The sequence below is a fragment of the Adiantum capillus-veneris genome, chromosome 5 (genome assembly GCF_014529385.1).
Source record: "Adiantum capillus-veneris isolate H3 chromosome 5, ASM1452938v2, whole genome shotgun sequence".
Lineage (NCBI taxonomy): Eukaryota > Viridiplantae > Streptophyta > Polypodiopsida > Polypodiales > Pteridaceae > Adiantum > Adiantum capillus-veneris.
The window spans coordinates 40,275,785-40,303,104 of NC_140935.1; the positions used below are offsets into that span (position 1 = coordinate 40,275,785).

Below are 27,320 nucleotides of genomic sequence, written 5' to 3' on the forward strand. Positions count from 1 at the left end.
TCACGGGCGTGATTGCGCTTCTTTCTCTGCAAATAGAAAAGTTCTTGCAGGGTCACGGAATCAAGGGAATCACCTCTTTGCTTCGAAACAGCATCGGCAACAGTAGAGTCAACGCCCCCGTCGGTGCTATCCACAACAGTATCGTTCGCAAGTACTTCTTCCTGCTCATCCTCAGCGTCCCTCCGATCTTTGTTGACTTCCTACCCCTCTTTGGCCTCCCCTTCACTCCCCTTTGTGGTTTCCACCCCCTTCCCAACACCCCCCTTCGTGGCTTCTTCCTCCGTCCCTTTGGGTTCTTCCTCTCCCTTCTTGGCCGTTGCATCATCGAGCTTTGTGTTGGCAGCATCTTGGCTTTCCTCCGCATCCAGCTCCACAACAACAGGGACTTTACCTTCCTCCTTGTCCTTAGTCTTTTTACCATCTTTGGACTCCTCCTCACTTTTACTTTCATTGTCACCTGTCTTTTTATCATCTTTGGCCTCCTCCTCACTTTTACTTTCGCTGTCACCTGTTGCCTCACATCTTTGCCCCGTCACATTGTCTTTCCCTACAGAATTACCTTGCCTCAGATCATGGAGAACATCTAATATCTCCCTTGTCACCCCATCCAAGTCCCATATTCGACTTGCAACCGACTTTGTGGCGTGCTGGTCAGCAGCTGCAGCATCCTGCTCCTCTGCAAACACAAAGAAAGACAACACATACTAACTTGTATGAAAACCTCACTGAGTTGCAAGTGCACATATGTATTCAAAAATGCACATATACTTACTCTTGACAACTTGAAGCCCATTGGCCCAGGACTTTGCCAAATCAGAGATTACCATATTACAACCCGGCTTGACACACTGATCCCTGCTTTGTAACAGAGCACTGAAGCACAAGGGATGATACTCGTGTCGGCACTCTAGCATGAAGGTTCCGACTACATGTGCGTACTCCAAGGGCTCACTGCATGCAACACACATACCAAACACCGGGATCACATTTACCGAATCATTAACCTGGGGCCTAGGATATAGCAGGAACCTCTTCCCAAGCCTGATATCAGACAACATCTCCTTCACAAATAGGGTATGCTCTTGACCTTCCTTACATTTTTTCTCCAGAGTGTCATACTCAGCCTGTTGACAACCAGCGGTTCCAATTAGTTTCAAAAACTACCAAGAAGTCATACCGAGATTGGTACTTCTAAGTACTATACTACCAAACAGAACCCAAACTACCAAAACTACCAAAAACTACCAAACTCGGGAATCATATAGTACCAAAAACATATAATTACCCTCAATGGAGAACTAAACTACCCAAACCTTATCAAAACTACCAAAAGACACTTTTTGCAGCACTTTCAAATAGTACCTAAAAGTACCAAACTACCAAAACTACCAAAAGCAAACTACCAAAAGACACTTTTTGCAGCACTTTCAAATAGTACCTAAAAGTACCAAAACTACCAAAAATACCAAAATCAAACTACCAAACAAGCTTTTTGCAGCACTTTCAAATAGTACCTAAAAGTAACAAAACTACCAAAATCAAACTACCAAAGCCACTTTTTGCAGCACTTTCAAATAGTACCTAAAAGAACCAAAAACTACCAAATCCAACTACAAAAGCCACTTTTTGTAGCACTTTCAAATAGTACCTAAAAGTACCAAAAGTACCAAAACCACCAAAATCAAACTACCAAAACCACTTTTTGCAGCACTTTCAAATAGTACCTAAAAGTACCAAAAGTACCAAAACTCCCAAAATGACCAAAATCAAACTTCCAAATAGTACCAAAACAACCAAAACTACCAAAGAAACACTTTTTGCAGCACTTTCAAAAACTACCTTCAAGTACCAAAACTACCAAAATTACCAAAATCAAACTACCAAGTACACTTTTGCAGCACTTTCAAATAGTACCTAAAAGTACCAAAACTAGCAAAACTACCAAAGCTATCAGAATAAAACTACCATAACACCTTTTGCAACACTTTCAAAAAGTACCTTAAAGTACCAAAACTGCTTCATAGTACCAGAAATACCAAACCATAAGACATAAGGAAACCATAAACTACTTAGAATAAAAACAGTTCTACCATAAGTACCTAACACTACCAATCCCACCAAACCAAGCATAAACAGTTCTATCAAAGGTACCTAACACTACCAATCCCACCAAACCAAGCATAAACAGTTCTACCAAAGGTACCTAACACTACCAATCCCACCAAACCAAGCATAAACAGTTCTACCAAAAACTCCCAAAACTACCAACACCTATTGCTCTAGAATCTCCTTGTCGAGCAATGTCGTATCTTCACTGATTCCGTATCGGCGTAGCATCCTTCGACTGGCAGCCAAATCAGCTTCTATCACATTGATTTCAGCGTCATTGCCAGTGTTGGCCTCTCTCAGTGTTTCCAGTTGGGTCTCATATTCCTTGATGTCATCCATAATCTGCTTGACAAGTTTATTGGAACCCTCCGCCCTCAAGAGTGTTTCCTTCTTCTGCTTCAGAGACATTGTCAGCTCTTTCAGTATATTGGCTACCCCCACACATGTCTGAGGGACTCTCCCAACCATAGCTTCAAGGTCCGCAATATAATCAGGTGTCTTCTCCTCATGAAGCTGTGGGGGGACTTTCTGTGTAGGGGGCATACTACCGACTGGCATAAGCCGGGGCTTCTTGGTATTTGACGGGTGGCCTCCTTGGGACGCACCGTTTGCCTTTCGCCAATTCTCAGTCTTCTTTCCAAGCCTCTTGGTCGGGAGGAACACATGTTGAGTACACTCTCACCAAACCTGGCCCATGCAACCCTGTGGCCCACAGGGTCCTTTGTGGCTGCATGACACTTCTCATATGCAAAACAGCGGGAAATTTTTTTTAGTGATCTCCCCACATGATGGTGGGGCTTGGTATACCTTATGGAACAGAAACCTGCATTCATCCTGAAGCCGTGGCTGCACGTGATTTAAGTAAATCTTTGTCTTCTTCTGGCTGGAATGCCTGAATACTGTGAGCCACTGGTCATCGGGGATGTCATCTTCCGTAAGATCCTTTGGCAGCACCCCCTCCATGCTCAATCCATACTCATCATGAAGCTCTTCTGTTGTATAACAAAACTTTGTAAAGATAGGGTACTCCTCCATCTTGTTTTTTCCTGCGATGTGGAAACAAGACACAAGTAAAGACATGCCCTCATTCCAACAGTCCAAATACTTGATTATTCATCCTATATGCCTCATTTCAGTTGTGCTAAACAAAACACGTGGAATGAAATGAATGTATCTCATTCAAGTGACAATTGCAAAATTCAGTTGTGTACAAAGCCAAATTTGGTAGTGGTTAGTATCAAATTTGGTACTGGTTAGTACCAAATTTGGTACCAAATTTGGTACTAACCAAATTTGGTTATGTTGACAACCCTACTGAGCTTCAACTTTGTGCTATGCTCATGCACAACATATACTGATTTTTGCACTTGCATGCATGCAAGTTAGCAATCCAAAGAGCAGCTTATCCATGTAACTTTGTAACTTTCCTAAACCCTAAATTCCTAAGAAAATCCCAAACATGCACATGTACTTGCTGCATGCAAAAAAAGCAAATGCAGACCTCATCAGATAAAAGACATGAAGAAGCTTGCATGCATGGAAAAGAAAATGGTAAATAACCAAAAAACGCAGAGCTCTCATAGCACCTACCTTTAGATGTTGTAGATGACCGTCGAGTCTCATCTTCGGCAAAAAGAGGCCCAGGCTTAAATGAAGTTTCCACAGACACAACAGGTTTCTCCCTCTCCACAAAGGAGGCCCCCTTTCTAGCCCTCGTATTTGGGGTGTCAATGTTCCGAGGGGATTTTGTATCCATTGTCCTCTTCTTCTTCTTCCCATTGTCCGGTGACGCTTTGACTGCTGATTTCCTCGCTGGCGTTCTCATCTTCCTGATTGTGAGTAGCCGGGGAGCTTGTTGCTTGCAACTGTAGTGGTTTGCAGAAGGTGTGGTAGTAAGAGAGCAAGGCGGAAGCTGGAAAATGTGTTGAGCAACTGCGCCACTCACAAACGCAGTCTGTGATGGGACTTTTGGCACGGTTTCAAAACACCACTCGCATTACTTATTGTCCCACCCACGTTTTCTTTCACGGAAAGTTTAAATCATACAAATTTCCCTCCTACCATTCTTTAACATAGCTGGAAAAAAAGGTTCCGTCCAAAGTGTGGACATATGTAGATGTACCAACCAGGTAGAAGCAAAATAGGTCCTTTTTTTGTACCACCAAACCATGCTTTCACCCTTAGACTAAGTTTTATATCATATTTATGGTTTATAGATGACGGTCGTGCCTCTTAAACGTGGGGAAAAAGGCGTTGTTTATGGATTCTAAATATGTCAATGGGATTTCATCTTTATGTTAGGAAACAGCTTCATTAGAATCCTAGATTTTGTTGAAGATGATGAAACAAGAAACAGAAGGAAGACAACAACTCAGAGTAGGAAGAAGATGGAGAAGGAGAAGACACAGAGCTTGCGTACGAGATCTCTGTAGTCTCTCTCTCTCTGTATTAGAATAATAATGTATACAAACTCAGAGCTACAAAGCTTATATGAAACCGTAAGAGATAAGGTGTCCTTTCACACCGGATGTCCAGGGGGAATAGCCCAGTGGGAGAAAAGTACCCCTGGTGAAGCGCGTATACACACTAACACTACTACATGTCTACAAATCCCCCCTGTAGTGATTGTGTGAATCCGACAAGGTAGCAGATCATCATGTGTATGAGAGTAAGCCCAAAGCTTTTCGGAAAGCTTCAAAATTTTCTCGTGATAACGCCTTCGTAAATAGATCTGCAATGTTATCCTGTGTAGGACAGTAAGTTAGTGTGATCTCCCCTGCATGTAGCCTTTCCCTGACATAGTGGTAGTGAACCTCTATGTGCTTTGTTCTTGCATGAAATACTGGATTCCTTGCAACTCCCATAGCACTCTGACTGTGAGTGAAAATGGTAGTGGGTGCCTATTGACACTCACAAAGATCTGCCAATAACCTACGTATCCATACACAATCAACTGTTGCCGTGAAAGCTGCCCTGTACTCAGCTTCACAAGTTGATGTAGCCACTGTGGGTTGCTTCTTGCTTAGCCAAGATATACATGCATTTCCCAAGAAAAAACAATTGCCACTTGTGGAATGTCGTGTGTCAAAATCACCAGCCCAATCTGAATCGCTGTAACCAAGAAGCTGCATAGAACTGTGCTTTCCATACATATCCCCCCTTGGAAAGAACATGGCAAGATTAGGGGTACCTGAAAGGTAACGAAGTATGCGCTTCACAGCCTGCCAATGATGCATACCTGGGCTGTGCATAAATCTGCTTGCTTGTGAAACCCCAAATTGAATGTCTGGACGAGTGTTGCCTGCCAAATATATCAAGCAACCAACGGCTGCTGCATAAGTATGTACATCAAAAGGTTCTCTAGCATCGTGCATGCTCAACTTTGATCCAGTTTCTACGGGTGTAGAGATTGGCTTACAATTTTGCATACCAAACTTGTCCAAAATTTTATGCAAATATTTTTCCTGCAACATGTATATGCCATCCTCTGATTGCACAAACTGAATACCCAAGTAATAATGTAGCAAACCAAGATCAGACATCTCAAAGGTTTTTCTCAAAGCATCTTTAAACGCTTCAATTTCATCTGCATTATTGCCTGTAAGAAGAATATCATCCACATAAAGTGTTAGCATAATGAGAACTCCATCTCTCTTTTTGACATACAAAGTACTTTCCGTTGGACTATTCTGAAATCCCTGGCCAATCAAATAAGTATGTATCTTCTCATACCATGCTCTTGGAGCCTGTTTGAGACCATACAAAGCTTTACGCAATCTACATACCTTTTGCTCTTGACCTTTTACAACAAAACCACTTGGTTGACTTACATAAAATTCTTCCTGCAAATCACCATTCAAAAAAGCAGTTTTGATATCCAACTGATGCACTTTCCAACCATGATGAGCAGTAATTGCAACTAGTGATCTAACTGTGGACGCACGAGAAGTAGGAGCAAAGGTTTCATCATAATCTATGCCTTTCTGTTGCGCATAGCCTTTTGCCACAAGCCTTGCTTTGTACCTGTCAACAGTACCATCTTGTTTCCTTTTTACCTTAAAAACCCACTTTGTACCAATAGGCTTTTTACCTGTAGGCAAATCCACTAGATCGCATGTATGATTCTTATGAATAGAATAAATTTCTTGCTGCATAGCATCTTTCCACTGAACACACTCTAAAGCTTGTTCAAACGAATCAGGCTCATCTGCATCACAAAGAGTGCTAAAGCAAGCCAAATCTACTTGCTCTCTACCAAAAGTAGTACCAACACGTGTTTTTCGTGGCAACGGTGCATCCAACTTGCTATCCTGCAAAGTTTTCTGAACCCATTTAGGCAAGGTTCTTTCTTCCCTGAGAACTTCTTGCTCTTCACGCACAATTTCCTCTACATCATGAGGTGTCACATGCTGATCAAAAGATTGATCAAGATTATCAACCTGTTGTGATTCTTGATTCTCCACAAAAGAAGGAAGCAAACCTTCAAATACATCATGTGTCTGCATATGCGGTACATCAAAAGCAACCATAGGTTGAGCAGTAGTTTCTGCAAAAATTACATCACGACTTTCAAAAATCTTGTTTGTAGGCGGATTGTAAAGTCTATAACCTTTACTTCCACTACTGTACCCCACAAATATACATTTGATTGCCTTATCATCAAGCTTCCCACATAACTGCTGAGGGATGTGAGCATAAGCAAGACAACCAAAAACTCAAAGATAACTGACTGAAGGTTTTCTGTCATACCAAGCTTCAAATGGAGTAATGGTCTTCAAGGCACGAGTAGGACACCTGTTCAAAACATGTGTTGCACAAGCAACTGCCTCCATCCATAGCTTATGAGGCAAACTCTTAGCCTTGAGCATACATCTAGCCGTCTCCATTAAAGACCTGTTCTTCCTTTCTGCAACACCATTCTGTTGTGGTGTGTATGGCATAGTGCATTGGTGTTTAATGCCTTTCTTTCCCAAAAAATCCTTAAATGCACCTGACATGTATTCACCTCCTCGATCAGTACGAAGAGTCTGTACTTTGCAACCTGTTTCATTTTCAACCATGGCGACATAATGTTGAAAAATTGCAAACACATCTGACTTTGCTTTGAGTGGATACACCCAACAAAACCTGGAAAAGTCATCAATGAAGGTCACAAAATAAAGGCTGTTTCCTATAGATGGCGTCCTTATAGGACCACATACATCACTGTGTACAAGCTGCAACTTTCGTGTCGCTCTAACTGAACCATCCTGCGAAAATGCAAATATGTGCATCTTTCCAAGAACGCAACATTCACATACATGTCTTGGTGGCATATCCAATAAAGACAAATCATGCACCATATTATGACGTTGTAAAGTCATCAAACTGCCATAACTAACATGCCCAAATCTAGCATGCCACAACTCAGCATCCTGCATGGCCCGAGTCTTTGTTTCTGCAATACATACCTGAATCTGCTTTTCATAACGATCTAGCACAAATAGTCCATTTTCCAGCGTACCTATAGTGATAAGAGAATAACCATTCTCTGGATCTCGTACAACACATCTGTCATCCTCAAAAATGACCCGAAGACCATTTTTTGCAAGAGAGGATACAGACAACAAATTCTTCTTGATCCCTGGAACATATAAGACATCTGGCAAGCATAAATCTGAACCATCTGAAATGGTAATCAAAATCTTACCAACGCCTTTGATTGGATAAGAAGCATTATTTGCACATGTCACCTTCTTTCCTTCTGGAGCTGCATCCAATGAACAAAACAAATCCTTCCTTGAAGTAATATGCCTGGATGCACCACTATCAAAGTACCAAATCATTTGTGTCTTGTCAACACTGTAAGCAAAAAAATCTGAACATACTACAAAAGCATAAGAATCCTGCACAAAGTTTGCAGACTCTTCTTTAGCTATAGAAGAATCACCAGAAGCTGAAACAACCAAACTTGACTCTTTCTTCTTTTCTTTAGCAATTCGCTTTTTACACTCACTAATGTAGTGACCAGGTTTCTTGCAGTAGTGACATTTACCTTTCTTCTTAGACTTGTCGGAATCACCTTTAGACTTCTCTGAAGATTGTCTTGCACTAGACTTGGAGTAATGAGCACTCTCTTTACCCTTGTTTTTGTTCTGTACAACAAGAGCATGATCCATACCATCCACCTGTAAAGACTTGTTCTTACGTGATTGATTCTCCTGCAATAGCAAAGCCACTAACTCTTCAAAATGAAGAGGCTCAGGATTAGCTCGCAAAGACAGAGTCAAAGAAGTCTGAAAAGTCAAATAAGATGGTGGTAGTGAATTGAGTGTTTTGGAAACCAAGTCCTTCTCTGGAATCACTTCATCAATGCTAAGCAATTGCTCTTTAAGATCCCTGATTTTTATAAGATGCTCGACAATATCGTCACCTTCGTCCATCTGTATTTTGTCAAGTTGTTTCTTCAAAAACTCTATTCTGGCAGCGTTTCTTCCTCCAAACATAGCTTGCAGAGTGTTCCAAGCATCCTCAGAAGTTCTTCAAGATCTGATATGTGGTGTGATTGTCCTCTTTATGGTTAAGGCAATCACAGCCATAGCTTGTGCATCTTTAGTATTCCATCTCTTTTGCTCTGGAGTGACTTGTGAGGGTCCTGCACCAACAGTTGCACCACGACCAGGCGTGGTAGGTGCAATGCTACCTGAACGAACTTCATCTCCAGATACATAATCCCACAATCCTTTACCAACCAAAACATTTTTGGCCATAAAAGACCAAAGAGAATAGTTGTTACCATCCAATTTGTCTTCGGATGTAAACGCACCAAAAATCTCTTTCTCCGTAGATTGAGCCATACTGTGGATGCACACAAGAGAGAAAAAGAACCTCCAAGAGATTCAAAAATCTCCTCTCCAATGCAAGCAAAACTCTACACAAAATCTTAGCACAAAGCTAAGACAAGCTGCCTTACAAAAGAACTGTTTACCTGAAGAAAATCTGTCAAAAAGCACACCCTCTTGATCTAAATGCCTCCGAAAAGTAACTTCTGCTACGCTGCTCAGAACAAAATTCTGAGGGCTTGAACGGCTTCGAAAGGGGGGTAAAACAACAGGTCATCTGTTCAGAATACTCCCGGAACGTCGAGGATGCTCCCACGAGCAAATTTTCCGAAAACTGCTTGAAAACTGCGATTGCGCGCGCGGACACGAAAACGCAAGGAGAGGCTTTGGAAATCACCTCGCTTTGATACCAATTGTTGAAGATGATGAAACAGGAAACAGAAGGAAGACAACAACTCAGAGTAGGAAGAAGATGGAGAAGGAGAAGACACAGAGCTTGCGTACGAGATCTCTGTAGTCTCTCTCTCTGTATTAGAATGATAGTGTATACAAACTCAGAGCTACAAAGCTTATATGAAACCCTAAGAGATAAGGTGTCCTTTCACACCGGATGTCCAGGGGGAAAAACCCAGTGGGAGAAAAGTGCCCCTGGTGAAGCGCGTATACACACTAACACTACTACATGTCTACAGATTTATCGACCTGGCTTGTGGCGTATGTCCCTTATAACCACGTAAATGGTGGATAGAGGACTTCCTCTCTACCGTTGCTCGTATCTTTACTTTTTGGAAACAAAGTAGGGTGTTGTCAATGAAAAAGGAGAATAAAGGAAGACCATCTATCAAAGTCGACCCAATCTTCTCGGGGTTGGGGACCTCACAATTGGTATCAGCGCATAGGTTAAAAATCTTTAGTTGGCTACTTCAAGCTTCCTCATGTGTATGGTTTTCTATACCCATTACGAGACTCACAGATATATTACAATATGCCGATTGATGTGTCTCATAGTTATGGTTGAAACCTCTATTATGTTTGCTCTTGAAGAGATCTTTTCTAGACCTCTATATGACATTTTGATGACTTTATGATTAGAAGATTGAGCTGTTTTCTACAAAGAAATTGTTTGACTGGTTAAGTCATGTAAGTGAGTTTTTTGTGTGGATTGAATGAGCCATAACTGGTTAAGTCATGTGATTAAGATAAGTCATGACTAAGTATTGATGGACTGGTTAAGTTAAGATTGGTTAGATCATGTGATTGAGTTTTAATGAATCGAATAAGTGAGGATTGATTAAGTTATACGATTGAGCTTTTAGTGGACTGGATAAGTCTAAGTTTGGAAATCACCCTTTTTAACATAATGATGGTCGCTAGTAATTAGAGTAGGAGTATCCTCACTTTTCCCCAAGATGAGGACATCTAGAATCCTTAAGTTGGGAAGATTGTAATGTACCCAACATTTATCCATATAAGTCATTTTAGTTATTTTGCAAAGTAATTGAGATTCTCAATTTTGTGAGTCATCATGAGTTTATCAGAGCAATCGGATTAAAAATCGGGTTCGGAATCTATTTATTTATGATCTTTCTTTATGTGGAACAATAGGTTTATGTGGGAACTCAATCTATGTGGGAAGAAAAAGCTTAGAGATAGTATTTTTAGGAAAGAAAGAGAGGTGAGTCAAAATTAGGATACTTCTTTCTTTCTCTCTCTCAAGATAGAATGGGAACTTGTAAGTATAGAGCTTTTTAAAAATCGCGCATAAGATTCACGAACGTTTTAAAAAAAATAAAAAATAAGAAATTTAGAGCCGCGACGACACGCGAGCTTTTCCTTCTCCTATTCTTGAAACCCTCTCAGTATTCTTAGCACTCCCCTAGGACCTATATAAAGGACTCTTCTCCACTCAATTTGAACACACACATCTACAGAAGTGGAAGCTCTCTTGCAACGACATGCTGGAGGGAGCCTCTCTCCCTTAGCCTCTCACTTTCAAGCCATCTCCATCTCCAATCGTCGACGTGCCGTCTCCTGGTTTGTGAACTCTCTCTCTCTCTCTCTCTCTCTCTCTCTCTCTCTCTCTCTCTCTCCAACAACACGCTTTTCTTTTCTCTTTCCGAAGCTATGGCTCCGAAGCGTGTAATGCGAAGTTCTAAGGACGCCCATGCCGTTGCACCACCAAGGAAGGTGGAAAGAAAGGTGTCTACTCCGAACATATCTCATGCGGAAGCATCAACCGAAGAAGAAGTCGAAGCCGTCCAACCTCCAACACAGGAGTTAGCCGCACGTGCTCCAAATCTAGTAAGACAAATTTATAATTCTGCATTGCTATTCATGTTTGACTTGGAACCCCTTAAACTGTCCGGAAATGTGATTCTATCACAAGAAACAAGCATATGTTTTCATAGATTAGTAAAAAAACTGTTTGATAAATTGTCACTGTTGTTGAATTGTTATTGCTTAATAAATTGTTATTGTTTGATAAGTGGATTCTCATTGATATGAAGAATTGATTGTTTATTTTTGAAGAATCATTTAAAGAGAAGAATTGTTGAAAGAATATCTTTTGTTCCTCGCCGGAGAGCGAGATGATCCCGCGGTTAACGGAGATTAAGCTGAGGTTATTGGCTCTCTTTTGTTCCTTACGGTTAGCAGGATGTCCCGCGGTTAGCGGAATGCCTGGAGGTTAGCAAGATGCCTCGTGATTAGCGGGATGTCTCATGGATAGCGGGATGCCTTGCAGTTAGCAAGATGCCTCGCGGTTAGCGAGATGGAAAGGTTGCGCAATTCGCGGCTAGCGAATAAATCCTTTGCAAAGGCTCTGTTGGTTAGACAGAGGAAGTCCGCAGGTAGCGGCAAACTCATGAGCAATTAGAAAAGTTGTTTTTGTTGAAATATAGGTTTGTCTTCATTAGACCTTGTTTGAATTGTTTTGGTATTGTTTGAAGGGCTGTATAAAAGAACCTGTGTTTGGAATTAATTAAGGAACAGTGTTTGTATATGTAAAACAGTGTGCGTGTGGGGTGGAAAGTGGGGGCTGGCTCAGGTTTCCAATCAAGGATGGGTGGTCTCGATTAGTCGAGAAACTCTCCACTCCCTCTTATTAAGAGAAGTAAAATTAGAGACTCATTGTGCCAAGAGTCGAGATGGCCCAAATCTACGTGACATAAAATTACTATTTAGTTTAGAATAAGTCATATCATATTTATGGTTTATGGATGACGATCGTGCCTCTTAAACGTGGGGAAAAAGGCGTTGTTTATGGATTCTAAATATGTCAATGGGATTTCATCTTTATGTTAGGAAACAGCTTCATTAGAATCCTAGATTTATCGACCTGGCTTGTGGCGTATGACCCTTATAACCACGTAAACGGTGGATAGAGGACTTCCTCTCTTCTGTTGCTCGTATCTTTACTTTGTGGAAATAGAGGAGGGTGTCGTCAATGGAAAAGGAGAATAAAGGAAGACCATCTATCAAAGTCGCCCCAATCTTCTCGGGGTTGGGGACCTCACACTAGCAGACCTAGGAGAAGAGTCCAAACCTGTTTTCATTGCCCAAGATCTGACAGAGACTGAAGAGTGTGTACTTAAAGAACTTCTCAATGAATTCAGGGATATGTTTGTTTGGACATATCATGATATGAAAGGTGTCTCACCTTCCATGGTGCAACACAGAATCCCCATGGATAGCATGGGTAAACCAATTCAGCAACGACCCTACCCAATGAATCCTAAATATGCAAAGATCTTTTCAGAAGAGATTGAAAAGCTTGTGAAATGCGGATTCATATACCCTATTGAGCACTCAGAATGGGTGTCTCCAATAATGATTGTGCCAAAAAAGAATGGGAAACTTAGAGTATGCGTGGATCTCAAGAAGGTCAATGCCGCCACTAGGAGGGACCATTACCCCTTGCCATATTCAGAACATGTGCTTGAAAGAGTTGCTGGGAAGGAAGCTTATAGATTTTTAGATGGGTACTCTGACTACAATCAAATCACCATTACCACCACTAGGAGGGACCATTACCCCTTGCCATATTCAGAACATGTGCTTGAAAGAGTTGCAGGGAAGGAAGCTTATAGATTTTTAGATGGGTACTCTGGCTACAATCAAATCACAATTGTGCTAGAGGACCAGGCTAAAACAACCTTTATAACCGAATTTGGAGTGTTTGCATTTCGTGTTATGGCTTTTGGCATTAGGAAGAGGATGGGGTGTAGGAGGGCCTCTTTATTTGCCATGAGCTTATGGAGGTGATTAACATTTTGGCGTATAGGTATACGCCATGTGTGCAAGAATGGTGGGTGTGTAAGAGTGGTCAAAGGATGCACTTTTGTTTCCAAAAAGGAGGTGGAAAGTTTTATGATTTTTGTCCTTCCATAACTCCCACTTGTGATCTTCGATTTGAGCGAAGATCATAGATCTACAATCTATGCGTCGAGCTCTCTCCATAGATATGCTACATCATATGGTTTTACCCGCCGCTAGATTTTAAATTCCATTTTGGGAGGAAACCTTGAATTTAGATAAACTAGCCGTTTTGCCTGTTTGAATTCAAAAGCTGTATTTTGATTGCTTTCTTAATACTAAAGGTCTGACTTCCTTAAACTACCAAATAAAGAGGCCCTCCTAGACCCCATTCTCTTCCTAATGCCTTAACCAATGCCCCCACTACCTTTCAAAGGTTAATAAACACTGGTTTTAGAGAATATGTGAGGGAGTTTTGTGAAGCTTTCTTAGATGACCTTTGTGCTTATTCCTCTTGAAAAGAACATCTATCATGCTTACAAAAAGTGTTTGAGAAGTGCAGATTGTATCGCATCTCCTTAAACCCTTTCAAATACCAATTTTGGGTTAAACATGGAGTCATTTTAGGGCATATAGTGTTCAAAAATGAGATTTCCAAAGATGAGAGCAAAATTAAAGCCATTGCTGAATTTCCACCACCTACAAACTATAAAGGAGTACAAAGGTTCATGAGCCATGTTGGTTATTACCGACGGTTTATTTTAAATTTTACTGAGATATCTCGTTCTTTGTATAAGCTTCTTATTGAGTTCCACTGGACCGCGGAGTGTGACCATGCTTATGAGTCATTGAAAAAGACCTTGACTAGCACTCCTATTCTATGAGTGCTCGATTGGAATGTAATTTTTCATGTGCATATTGATGCATCAAACTTTGCTATTGGGTGTGTTCTAGCTCAACCAGGAGAACATAACTTGGACTACCCCATTAGCTTTGCAAGTCGTCAATTGAATGATGCCGAGAGAAATTACACCACTCTAGAGCGAGAAGGTTTAGGTATGATTTATGTAGTGAAGAAATTTCCCTACTACCTTTTGGCCAACAAGTTTGTTTTCTATGCTGATCATCAAGCCTTGTTGTATCTAGTAAATAAACCTTGTTCCACGGGAAGAATTACACGATGGTTGTTAATTCTCCTTGAGTTTGAGTTTACCGTTTTGGTGAGACCTGGTAAAAGACATGTCATGGAGGATCATTTGTCTCGCATAACCAATGGTGAAGCCGCTACTGGAGTTGATGATGAATTTCTCGATACTTATCTATTCCTAGTCAAAACCATATCTAAATGGAGTGAGAAGATTGTGAACTTTCTAGTAAATGGTTTTCCATCCAAAGAGCTTTGTAAAGACATAGCTCAAAAACTGTTAAAAGAGTTTGAACCTTATTCTCTCATTGCAAGAACTCTCTACAGGCTAGGGAAGGATGATATTCTTAGACGTTGTGCCCGTGAGGATGAGTATTTATACATACTGCAAGAAGCCCACATGGGTATAGCTGGAGGATATTTCTCAGGGGAGCTAACAGCTAGAAAGGTGTTGCAATCAGGCTATTGGTGGCCTAACTGTAAGAAAATAAGACGTAGCTAAATAGATTTTTGAGTAGATTACTTAATGGAGAGAGATAGATTTCACACACAAGAGATTATAGAGTAGAGAGAGAGAGAGATTACACACGATATACGTGGTTCACCCAATGTGGGATACGTCCACGGGAAAGCAGCCACTCAATGGTTTTAGCACTTCAAAAGAAGAAGTAGTTTACAAAGGGATTAAACCCTTGATAGAGATCCCGCCTTGCTTCACTCTCACCACCTCACACTCACCTTGTTGCATCAACTTCACACTATGAAATGTGTGTAGAAATGGCCTCCTTTTATAGGCCAAAAGGGCTGCCCTCTCTAATGAGAGACAGCCATGTGTAGCCGCCCTTGTGCGAATAAGTCCAAATCGGACCCTCCAATCCACCCATGTGTGGCCGCCCTTGAGAAAACAAGTCCGCTTTTGAATTCGGCTACCGGCCATTGAATTCGGCCACCGGCCGCCGGCCATTGACTTCCGACCATAGGCCACCGGCCATTGACTTCCGACCACCGGCCATCGGCCATTGACTACCGGCCACCGGCCAACCGACCGGTTGTTTTTCGACCAATTTTCGGCCGTCGTCCGGCCATAATATTCCGACGAAAAGGAAGATTCTTGCCCCTGAAAATTTTGGTTTCCGGTGAGTGATTTTCCTTCACGCACGATGGCTTCTCCTCATAATGGGGGCCTTACAAATGTGCACTTTTACCACAGAAAATTACAAGGGTAAATCAGGCTCCATACTTAACAATCTCCCACTTGGAGACTGATCTCCAAACCAAACCTGTGACTGCTTTCCATTCTGGCTTCTTATCCTTGAATGCCGATTGAAGATGAGCAAAAGCTCAACTTCTCCTTGTTGACCAGCTTTGTAAACATGTCTTCAGGATTTTCACTTGTATGCACTTTTCCTAGCTTGAGCTGTCCCTCTTCCAAAAGAGTGCGTATGAAGTGATATCTCACCTCAATGTGCTTTGTCCTTGAATGAAAAGCTGAGTTATTTGCAAGATGTATAGCGCTTTGGCTATCACTGTACAAGACACAATTGTCTTGTTTGAATCCAAGCTCTTCTAAGAATCTGTGAAGCCACAGAATTTCTTTGCTTGCCTCCGTCATTGCTACATACTTGCTTCTGTGGTAGAAAGTGAAACCACTTTTTGCAGCTTTGAAGCCCAGCTTATTGCTGTGCCTCCAACCGTGAACACATAGCCAGTAGTGCTCCTTCGAGTATCTTTGTCACCTGCCATATCTGCATCAGCATACCCTTCTAGAAAAATATCAGTTCCTCCAAAATACAAAGCATTTGTTGTTGTCCCTTTTAGATACCTAAGTATCCACTTCACATCTTGCCAATGCTCTTTACCTGGGTTGTCCATGAACCTACTCACAACTCCCACTGCATGTGCAATGTCTGGCCTTGTCCAGACCATAGCATACATTAGAGAACCTACCGCTGCAGCATATGGAACTTTAGACATATAGGCTATCTCCTCTTGTGTCTTTGGACACATATCCTTCGTTAGTTTAAAATGACCAGCCAAAGGTGTAGAAACTGGTTTTGCATTTTGCATTGCAAACCTTTCTAGTACCTTCTTGATGTAATCTTCTTGAGATAGCTTTATTGTCTTCTTCGTCCTGTCCCTTGATATTTCATACCAAGTATCCTCTTTGCAGCACCTAAATCTTTCATTGAAAAAGATTTGGACAGCTCCTCTTTTAGGTCTTTGATGTCCTGCATGTTAGCACTTGCAATCAACATGTCATCAACATACAACATTAGGATGATGAATTTCCCATCTCCCAAATTCTTCGTGTAGACGCAGTGATCCGAGTTGCATCTTGTGAATCCATGATCCAACATCCATCGATCAAACTTCAAGTACCATTGTCTTGATGCTTGCTTTAAACCATACAAGCTCTTCTTTAATCTGCAAACCATTTTCTCCTTACCTTTTACTTCATACCTCTTTGGTTGAAGCATGTAGATTTCATCCTCTAAGTCACTGTGAGGAAATGCCGTATTTACATCCATTTGCTCGAGATTTAGATCATGAGCAGCCACAAGGCTTAAGACAGGCCTAATTGAGTTCATTTTTACAACAGGAGAAAATATTTCATTGAAGTCAATGCCTTTCTTTTAAGAAAAACCTTTTACCAAAAGCCTAGACTTGTACCTTTTCTTCCCACCTTCTTCTTCCTTCAGCTTGTACACCCATTTGTTTTGAAGTGCCCGCTTACCTTTAGGCAACTCAAGCAACTCCCATGTTTGGTTGCGATGTAGTGAGTCCATCTCCACTTGCATGCTATTCGTCCATTGTTCTTTGGATTCATGTTGCATAGCTTCTTCGTATGATTCCGGCTCTCCAGAATCTGAGATCAAGAGATGGTTGAAGGAAGGAACAAACCTTTCTGGAGGTCTACTTGCTCTTGTAGATCTTCGGGGAATAGGTTGAGGCTCCTCATTTGGTTGACGTTGTTGCACAATGTCACCGTTTGCAGTCCTTGAGTCTTCACCGTCCTCAAGCTCCATGTACTCATCACCTGTTTCTTTTGTTTGTTTTCTTTCCAAGTAATCTTTGTACATATTTTGTTCGTTAAAAATTACATCCCTACTCCTTAAGATTTTACCATCTTCAGGATTCCATAGGCGATACCCAAAGTCTCTTTCTCCATAGCCAATGAAGAAACACTTTTTGGACTTTGCATCTAGCTTTGATCTTAGGCTTCTATCTATGTGCATGAAAGCCTCACACCCAAACACTTTGAGAAATGCATAATTCACCGGTTTACCTATCCGTGCCTCTTCTGGAACTCCCCCATCCAATGCCGTTGAGGATGATCGATTGATTAAGTACACAGACGTACTTACAGCTTCCGCCCAAAGCTCAAGCGGTAGGCCTGCATGTAGCCGCATGCTTCGTGCTCGTTCCATGATTGTCCTGTTCATCCTTTCCGAATCCCATTTTGTTGAGGTGTCCTTGGGGTTGTCCTTTGCCTCCGAATTCCATTTCTAGCACAAAAGCTTTCAAAAGCTTGGCTGCAATATTCTCCTCCATTGTCGGATCTGAGGCATTTAACCTTGGTACCTGTTTCATTTTCCACAAAGGCTTTCCACCTCTGAAATATGGAAAATACATCGGATTTATTCTTCATGACATAAACCCATGTTTTTCTACTCGCATCGTCTATGAATGTTACATAGTACAATGAGCCACCAAGTGATGGTGTACTTGCAGGACCCCAAACATCAGAATGAACCAACTCAAGTTTTTTATTTTTTCTTTCATTTCCTGATTTTTGAAATTTTACCCTCTTTTGTTTACCATAAACACAATCTTCACAGAACTCTAAGTCCACTTCTTTCAAACCTGGTAGAAGCTTCTTTGTTTGAAGGATTTGCATTCCTTTGGCACTCATATGCCCAAGTCGGTAGTGCCACACCGCACTGTCAACTTCTGTAGTTGTTGCACAAGCTAAAGGTTGCGTGCTAACAGTATTCAAGTAAAGTGTACCGACTTTTTCTCCCTTGGCAACCACCAAAGATCCCTTTGAGATCTTCCACCGTTTGTTTCCGAATGCAATGTTGTGACCTTCATCGTCCAATTGTCCTGTAGAGATCAAATTTTTGCGAAGAGAAGGAACATGCCTAACATCTTTAAGCTTCCATTCATTTCCGTTAGCAGTTTTGACAGAAACTGTACCTTTGTCGACAATCTCACAAGCTTCATCATCTCCCAAGTATACATACCCAAAATTACCTTTGGTGTAGTCTTGGAAATGTTGCTTGTGTGGTGTCGCATGGAATGAAGCCCCGAAATCTACTATCCAGGAATTAGACACATTGTCTAATGAGAGAATTAGAGCATCTTGCTCTACTTTACCTGCCACAGTGGCCTCCGATGTTGGCTTGTTGTCTTGAGACTCTGTCTCCTTCTTCTTCTTGGACCAGAAATCCTTCTTGACGTGGCCCTTCTTGCCGCAGTTCCAACATTCAAGAACTGACTTTGTGCGTGACTTGCTCTGCCTTGAGCGATCACGACCCTTTTGGTTTTTGAACCTCTCCTTAGGCCTTCCTCTTGTTTCCATTGATAGTGCAACACTTGATGATTCTCCTGTGCTTCTCCTTCGCATTTCCTCGCTTAGGAGAACACCCACAACATCATCAAACTTAAGAGTATTTGTGCCAGAGATAGAATTACTTACAGCCATCACAAGGCTGTCCCAACTATCCAGTAGAGATGATAGTATAAGGAGAGATCGCACTTCATCATCGAAATTGATTTTCACTGATTGAAGTTGACTTATGTTTGTGTTAAAGTCATTTAGGTGTTCTGCAACTGAACCATTCTCTGCCATCTTTAGATTGAACAAGCGCTTCATAAGAAATACCTTATTGGATGCCAATTGTTTCTCGTAGAAGTCATCAAGTGACTTCATCAAGTCCTCCGTGGTCTTCATCTCTGAAACATTGAAGGCCACCGTTGGCACCAAGCTTAACCGGATTGTTCCCAGTGCCTTTCGATCAAGGACAATCCATGCTTCATCTGCCATTGTTGCAGGCTTCTTCGCAAGACCGCCTAGTGGCAAATAGAGGTCCTTCTAGTAGAGATAGTCTTCAATCTGCATCTTCCAATGTTGGTAGTTTTTGCCGTTGAACTTCTCAATCTTGAGCTTCCCTTCCTCCGCCATAACTCCCACTCAATTCAAGGAATCCTTTCCTTGAGATAATTTAGCTACGAGAAAACCTTGCTCTGATACCAGTTGTAAGAAAATAAGACGTATGCTAAATAGATTTTTGAGTAGATTACTTAATGGAGAGAGATAGATTTCACACACAAGAGATTATAAAGTAGAGAGAGAGAGAGAGATTACACACGATATACGTGGTTCACCCAATGTGAGCTACGTCCACGGGAAAGCAGCCACTCAATGGCTTTAGCACTTCAAAAGAAGAAGTAGTTTACAAAGGGATTAAACCCTTGATAGAGCTCCCGCCTTGCTTCACTCTCACCACCTCACACTCACCTTGTTGCATCAACTTCACACTATGAAATGTGTGTAGAAATGGCCTCCTTTTATAGGCCAAAAGGACTGCCCTCTCTAATGAGAGACAGCCATGTGTAGCCGCCCTTGTGCGAATAAGTCCAAATCGGACCCTCCAATCCGCCCATGTGTGGCCGCCCTTGAGAAGACAAGTCCGCTTTTGAATTCGGCCACCGGCCATTGAATTCGGCCATCGGCCACCGGCCATTGACTTCCGACCACCGGCCATCGGCCATTGACTACCGGCCACCGGCCAACCGATCGGTTGTTTTCCGACCACTTTCCGGCCGCCGTCCAGCCATAATATTCCAGCGAAAAGGAATATTCTGGCGAAAAAAAGTCTCAGGGGTCTAAAGTTGCCCCTGATTCTTGTCCGTGAAAATTTTGGTGTCCGGTGAGTGATTTTCCTTCACGCATGATGGCTTCTCCTCATAATGGGGGCCTTACAAATGTGCGCTTTTACCACAGAAAATTACAAGGCTAAATCAGGCTCCATATTTAACACTAACTTATTCAAAGATGCCTCACTTTTTGCAAAAGGATGTGATGAATGCCAATGTTACAAGATCACACGATGAAAGGATAAGATGCCCTTATATCCTTTTAAAGTGACTCAACCATTTGAAAAATGGGGGTTGGAATTTATAGGCCCAATTAGTCCGACGACTCCTAGCACTCAATCTCGATATATTATTGTTGCCAGGGTGACACGTAAGGCTGATGCAAGGTTAACTGCCAAGTTTCTCTTTGAGAAGATTATTACAAGATTTGGTTGTCCCTTTGAGATTGTGAGCGACAATGGCACTCATTTTATCAATGGAGTGATAAAAGAACTCACTACCAACTTCATGATAGCTCACCATAAGTCCACACCTTATTATCCACAAGAAAATGGCCAAGCTGAGAGCACCAACAAGACCTTATTCTCTATCTTGAACAAAACGGTGGAAGCTCATTGCACATATTGGGATTTGAAGCTGACTTCAGCCCTATGGGCTTATCATACTTCTTACAAAGTGGCTATTAATTGTACACCATTCAAAATGGTATATAGCCAAGAAGCAGTTATGCCATGGGAGTTTGTAATTCCTAGTTTGCGTGTAGCTTCACAAGAAGGTTGGGATGGTAACCCTTTAGTGAGCGCTTATATATCCTTGAAAGGTTAGATGAAGAAAGGAAATTGGTTGTGCAAAACTCACTTGTGGAGAAAGATAGGAGGAAGAAATGGTTTGACCGTCATCTAAAGAACAAGGATATCAATGTTGGTGATAAAGTCCTTATGTATGGAGTGCATAACAAAAAGAAAAAGTTGAAATATGCGGGAAAAGGACCATATAGAGTATGTGAAATCACCCCACAAGGAACAATTTGTGTGGAGACTCTGGATAGAGTTGAAACCATCGGATTTTTCAATGATAGAAAATTTAAAAGATATTATGATCCTTTAAGCCAAGAAGAGCTATGCGCCATCCATAAAAAAAAGGCAGCCAATGCACAAACAAAATTGAAGAAGATACAAGCTCAAGCTGAGGCTAAAGAGCGACAAAAACGCATAAGACGCTAACAAGAGGCTAACCTTGGATTTACACATGCATTCCACGTTGAAACAGAGGATGATTGGTCGGACTCTAACACACCTCTACGATACCCTATTGAGCTAAATAGAGCCTATGGAAAAGTGCTATATAAAGTCTTATTGGACACGGGTGCTATGTATAATTTGTTGTCATATGGAGTATGGTGTCAGTTGGGAAAGCCACCTCTATCTGAGAGTATTATCCAAGTCAAGGGTGTCAACAAGAAGAAAACTGCGATTTTGGAATCTAGCACACTTCGGTCATTTATGACAATGGGGTTGTAGCTCAATAATTTTTGGTCATGCATGCTGGAACTATGGAAGGCAATATAAACCTAGGACGCACGTGGATGATAGCCACCAAATGCACTATTGACTGGGGCACTGAGTTGTCACGAAGCAGAAACCAACTCTTAGCCCTGCCACTCAAGCCATAGCCCCTGAGTTATTGCCTCTCAAGGAAATAAAACCCAAAACACTGCATGTCCAGGAGGTTGAACCATATGTCCCCATAGCCCAACTTTCTAGAGCTTCAATTGCTGTAATTGAAATAAAGCTTGAGATATACAAGACCCATCCTAATATAACAAATAAAACATATAAGTGGGTCCCTAAAGCTTCTTTATCGGCCATAGCTAGTGCTCAAAGACAAGAGCCTGGTAAGAGACGTCCCACTTGCATCAAGAAATGTAAAGAAATGTTGCGTTGGATTCCTAAAACACTATTGAAATCCGAAGGCTACTATGAAGGAAATGATCAAATCTGGGTACCAAAACGTAATTTGTTCTCTTACTTTTCACCTAGCCCATGTGAGCCCATACCCATAGCTGCAAAATAGAGTGAATATCATGGAAAGGAAAATATCATGGAATGCTACATACCTGCTCCAGAGCTAGTTTGGGTACCGAAGAAAGAACGATTTGTTTCAACTAGCTCAGAAACAGGGAAGTCAAATGAAGCTTCTTGCTCTTCATGTAGTTCCTATACAGAAATAGAATCTTCGACACAACCTCCACCTACCATTGTACCTATCCATACAAGCAAGAAAGAGTTTGCACCTTCCGTTGTAAGTTCACCACCTACAACAACGTTGCAAATAAAATCATGGGAGAGTACCTTACCACCCTTGCAACTGGATGAAATGCATATGGAGGTTGAAAACTATTGGTTAAATCCTTCACCCATAACAACTTAGAGCAATTGGTTTCAAAAGGTGATGACATCATTCCAAAAGGTATGATCTACCTAAGGGGGGAGTGTTTGCTGACATCCATCATTCACTTGCTTCTCTCTCAACCTTCCTCCTTGACCTCTCAATCACCAATCTTAGGGAATGTATATACATAGCCTTATACTAGTTCTAGCAAAAAACGAAAAAAAAAAAGAAGTAGAAGAGTAAGAGCGACTAGCAACGAGAGAGCACCCTATTAGATCCTACACATAAGTCCAAATTCACCATGTCATATCAAGAAACAGAAAAAAACAACTCTTATGTTTTAAAGAGCTAACCAAATCTATCTGTATTCTCAGAGATGGCTAGTTCACCAGAGGCATGCACTTCTATTTTTGATGAAAGGTACCCTTTTTATTTTTCTCAAATGTTTCACATCTACTACCCTGTACTTTCTTGCGAATGGGATTTGGTAGAGAGACTTGAGCATGAGAGAAATTTTGAGGACTTAGAATGACTGATACCTCAATGGGATTTGGTAGACATACTTGAGCATGAGAGAAATTTTGAGGAGTTAAAATGACTGATATGTCTATGGATAACTAGTGATCCCTACCTAGTAGCGAATGTTTCTCCAGTGGTACATGCTTATTATTTTGCACAAGATGAGTATCCACGCATATGGGGGTTCTTGATTAACACGATTGCGCAAGAGGATGATGAAGAAGAAATAATAGAGACCGAGGAAGACTATGGCCTTATGAAAAATGATTTTGTTTATCTAGATGATGGGGATAGAGGCCTAACCTTAGGGATGCCACGCGGTTTATATAATATCCTCTTTCCTTGATTCTAAAAGTGATGACGGATAGGTAGGTTAGGGGTCTGGATTGTCTTTTGAGTTTTTTTTCTAGGAGTTTTAATTTTTTCACACTGACATGCCTCCTAGAGGTATAGTGCCTTGTTGTTCGATATTGTTATGTAGGACTTATATGGATTTCCATCCACATGGCTGAGGACATCTGCTTCAATGAAATGAGCAACTCCATACCTCTAGGTATACTACTTTCCATAATTCATGCTGATGGATATGTATAATTGCTAATTGTGTTTTTTCATGGTTTGTTTGAGTGCAGTAGTTATGTTTGTTATCTGCCATTATAGATGTATAAATTTGTCTTTGCTTAAGTTGATTGAACTAGAGTTTAATCTTATAGATGAGCCTTGAGATTAGGAGACCGTGATTTTAGGTTAACTTATTTACTTGACCACTAGTCCTAATTGATAAAATTATCTGAGTGTTTGAGACCTTAGGAATATTTTAGGCATAGAGAAGCTTAATCACTTAAACAACAAAAGTCACTAGTGAGAATACCAAGGAAATGGAAGCAAAAAACATAAGTTCCACAAATGAAAAATCTTACACTGGAAGAGAAATCTTGGCTTGATTTGGTACTTCACTCACATGTATTGTCTATGGTACTAGAGCCCTAGAGGTCCCCCAGTGTGGGTGCTTTTCCTTGAGAAACAAAAATCCCCGGACATACAAAATAAGCACACATGTCAAATAATTGTGAACCAAAGTAAAATAAAAAAGAAAAAAAAATTTAAAAGACTTCCATCGAGCTTTTAAAATTTTAAGCTTTTGTTTGGAGTTGTGAGAGCTAGTTGGCTAATCAAAGCTGAAAAGCACAATTAGGGAATCTTGCATTTAGATAATCTTCTTAGCTTAACTACTACTAGAGTAGTTGTTTTAACCTTAGTCATAGCTAACTAGTTGATAAATGCATCTATAAGCCCAAAACTCTTGATTGATTAATTTCATCAAAGTGCAATTTATTTGTCCCTAATGGTAGTCTAGCATTTCATAAATCTTGAATTTATTCATTTCCACATGTACTTTACATTCCTCTCATCCATATAATTTTGCTTGCATAAATCAGTGACTTTGCCTTGCAGATTCAAATCTAGATGCTCTACAACATGGACAAAACAGGATTTCTCTCACTAGCTTTCGAGGGCGAAATCTACATCAGAAAGGGGGGCATGTTACCACCAAGCGACCACCTTTTATGTAGGCATGGGCTGGGCTTGTCGGACCCGCTAGTAGTGTATTATGTTATTGATCGGGCTTGTCGATTAGGTAGGAATGGTTAAGAGTGATCGCTAATGAGAGGTGCACTCTAAAACTGGAACCTATAGAGTTTGGGTAAGATTGGCTAAGTGTGGGCACCCAAATGTGAACGGACAAGACCATATAAAAGTCAATCTAAACCTAAAATACCGCATTCTCTCATTTTTGCAATGCAAGAAGATTACTCTTGCTCCATCTCCTTCTCCGTCTCCTTTGTGTGCTAGTGTGTGTGTGCTTGAGAGAGAGAGAGAGAGAGAGAGAGAGAGAGAGAGAGAGAGAGAGAGAGAGAGAGAGAGAGAGAGAGAGAGAGAGAGAGAGAATTGCAGTGGCACAACGGTGGCGAGGCGGTTGAGCATGGCGTAGCGGCGGCTCCCTCTTTTTCGTGGCAAGGAATTCTCCACGATAGCAAGCGTAGAGCGGTGAGTGACACACCATTATCATATTTGAGCTTACTAGTTTAGGCTAGTTGCATGCTTGGAGCCATCTGTGGTTCGCACACAGTGCTAGGCAAGTCCCTTGCTTCGATACGTGCGGCAGAAGCCCACAAATATACAAAAAATTTCGGGGTGCTCACTATGTGTAAAACTACCATATCATGTGCGTTCAAGAGATGTTTGTAAAACCCCTTATCTGTGAATTTTGTTAAAAATATAATGTACCCTTTTCTTTTAAAATCTCTAAGTTTTTTTCAATTTTGAAAAAATAATGCCCTTTTGTATATATATTTCTGTAAGTTTCAAGAACTTTAAATACCCTTCTGTTGAACTCACTTGATAGGTTACATTTTTATTAGGTGACCTCCCTTGGCCAAACATATCCATACCTTTGCTTTCTGACTCCTAGCTTCACCTTTGTCAGCATGATCTTTAACTGCATTATGTAACATCTTCCACATGTTAAATCTAATTGTGGAGGTTGAAAACTTATCATGGTTTGATAGGATTCTTCATGATTTAACACAATCAATTGATGGTTTTGTTGGAACTTCATGTGATGATGTTGATCTCTTAGAGCATTTTGTGATTTTGAGATTACCTCCATGAAGTCCTTTTCCATAAAGCACTTCTTCAATTTTTTGAATGCCTTCTTTTGATACCTTTTCAAGTTTAAGATTCCATGCAAATTGGATATACAAGTAAATTATTTTCTCCACAATTCTGCACAATGCATGTAATGTACAAATATGTACATGTGATAGTGGACTATTTAAAATAGGTTTCAAGTTTGGATATTGAAGATCCCTTGTAGGTTTCTATAATTGGCTTCAATGATTTAAATAATCTGCTGATTGCATACAATATAAACAAGGATATTTTAAAAGAGCACCTTTTGAGATGTTATACATTCATTTCAATGTTTTGAGATCACCTGCCATGCGCATTTAACAGAAAAACTACCAACATCCTTCACATGCAAAAGTTCTCCTTTGGTTTGTTTTTGAATAATTGTTGGTATTTGGGGTTGATGAAATTTTCAATATAAAATATCATGATCTTCTTTGTCAACCTGCAATAATCATTATTCATAGTCACTTAGGTCTCAAATGTGTGATAAAAAAAGAAAATTTGCAAGTAATCTAAGCAATATTTAAGAGAAAATGTATTCAATAATTTAACTCAAATAATCCAAGCCACCATATATGATTTTCTGACTGCACATTGAAATCTCCCTCTTTCTCATCGTTTGGGCTACCATTTGTATTTCTAGAAAACTATTTTGTAAGTGCTCGATTCATGAGCGTGATTGTCACCTGCTCAGTCTTTTTGTGCTTCAACATTTCACATTCATCAAGCTTGATTACAAAAATAAGTTTCTTGCCTACTCCTCCGGAGTTGTTTGATAGAAATGGACCATTTTCTGCTAAAGATTCTCCAAATCAAAAAATATATTGTTGAACTTGTTGAAGTGCACCACTCTCTTGTTTGCAAAAAAGTCTCTTGCAATGTGTAGGGGAGGATCCAAAAAATCTGCAACTTTTAAGTTGAGCATTCTTCTTGACTTTTTCATCTAGCAGGAGCAGGTAATATAGATGAAGAATTTTTCTTATCTTTGAGTATAATTTTCACCTCTTTAAAAATCTGTGTAACCCATTCTACTTATACCACTATCATCAATGAACTTTTGAACATTTGAAGTACTCACCTATGCTTCACTAATGGACTCATGGATAACATTTTGTTTCACCTTCTTGAATTTGGAAGATTCAATAAGCTCCTGAGCAATAGATGGTGAGATCAAAGAAGAAAAAGGTTTATTTGCCATGACAGGATCAATATTCTCTTTTCTTGGATGCATCATATCTCTACAAAGTGAAAAAAAGTATATGAAGCATGCTATGTAAGAAAAACAAAGAAACTTTTCAAACATTTTATTCAAGATTGCAAAAGAAATAATGCAAGAGAGTTATAACTTACTTTATGGCTTGAATTCTTATTTTAAGTCCACCACTACCTGTTTTCAATGTTTCATTATTTGAAACTGTTTGACATCTTTGTCTGAAGCCCAAAGGAGTATTCTTAATACAAGATTTTCTCATATCTCTTTCTAAATCAGATATAGTCTCAGTTAAGGA

The 27,320-nt window shown here is 40.6% G+C and overlaps 1 pseudogene; it reads right to left on the reverse strand.

The window, feature by feature from the left end:
- LOC147457184 (uncharacterized) lies at positions 1 to 27,046 on the reverse strand (annotated as a pseudogene).
- Positions 27,047 to 27,320: the final 274 nt, after the last annotated feature.